This window comes from Tupaia chinensis, unplaced genomic scaffold (genome assembly GCF_000334495.1).
Source record: "Tupaia chinensis unplaced genomic scaffold, TupChi_1.0 Scaffold138416_1, whole genome shotgun sequence".
NCBI lineage: Eukaryota > Metazoa > Chordata > Mammalia > Scandentia > Tupaiidae > Tupaia > Tupaia belangeri.
The window spans coordinates 330972-332521 of NW_006198314.1; positions in this window are offsets into that span (position 1 = coordinate 330972).

Genomic DNA, 1550 nt, shown 5'->3' on the forward strand with positions numbered 1-1550 from the left:
TTTAAAATGTGAGTAAAAATAGTTGATTTTTGTGTGCTGGACTATAAATCTTAGAATTCTATAGTTTCAAATGTATAAACTCATTACCTCAGATATAAAGTTGCATTTATTGCATTTTATTTTCATCAATATGAACATGTCTTTTATCTCCACTAAATTGGGCCATTTTTGAAGGTAGGAACACTGTTATTCCTCAAGCCTCAACAGTTCACAGGTATAAATGGGGTCACTGTATCATTAATAGGTGAGTCATTTTTTTTTAAGAATTATTTAAATTATTTATTTATTTATTTTCATTTGACCAGAGAGTGATAGAGAGAGAGAGAGGAAAAGTGAGAAAGCAAGACACCAGGTCCGGGACTTGAACTGCAGTCAGCCATGTGGCAGTCCAGCAGCCCCAACCACGACGCCACCACTGACCCCAAGGATGAAGTTTTTGTGTTATCCCATGAAGCTGATTTATCACATTGAGTACTTGACATAATATATATTTACAAATGGAAGATAATATAAATTAAAACTTCAAGAATATATAGGAGAAATAAAACAGAAGAATTCTATGCTTGCCCAACACACATGAAAGACAATATTTTTTTAAAATTTGAAATCTTGATGCCTGAGGAAAAGCAGATTTAGAGGAGCATGAATGAAGCTGAGATATTATTGTTGAGATTATGTAGGGTGTCTTTCTGGTCACTTTCAAGTACCTTTGAATAGATCATGATATCTAATTTTATTTCAAAACATATTGGTTTTCTTTATGTATTATTTATAATACTCTAATATTTATAATACCTGATCCAAGTCTTGTTATAACCTACAAGTGGAACAATATGAAAGGACAGAAAGGGAAAATTTGCCACTGAGAAACATGTGGAAAAGAGTTAGAAGATAAAGAAAGAGAGCTTAAGCTATTAAGAAGTGATGGGGGTACCAGCAGATGGCATATTGGTTGCATCACTGCACTCCCATGTAGTTGATTGCAGTTCAAGTCCTGGACCCAATGGATTAAAACTCATGTCGGGCATGTGTGTATGCATGCCTCAAATCCTGTTATGAAAGAGAAAAAATTGCATAATGGCCACCCCCTTGAGGGAGGTGATTTCTCACTTTCTGTCTCTGTCTTCTGTCTGTCTCTGTCTCTGGAGAGTGCACATATTCTATCGCAAAAATCTCTCTGTAAAAAAAGAAAAAAGAAAAAAAGAGGTGATAGGTGTGGAATCAAACAGATACTAGCTACCTGCTTTTGTCCATTCTTGGTGCTATCATTTTCACCCTAATATAATCATTCAGGAGCCACCTGTCCCAGGTAACTCCATGTGATAATGCTTAAAGGAATTATATATTTTAGGACTTTATAAAGACAATGAAAGAATATTAAAAGGCCTTAAATTACATCATATTCTCACTGGAGAGTTTTAAGAAATTCTCTGAATGCACTGGTGTCTGTTTGCTGGCTCCACAGCTTTTTATCTAACCTGAAGAACCCTTCTTGCCTAAGTTTCTCATTGTTCTTTTCTTTTTCTTTTCTCTTTTCTTTTTTCTTTTCT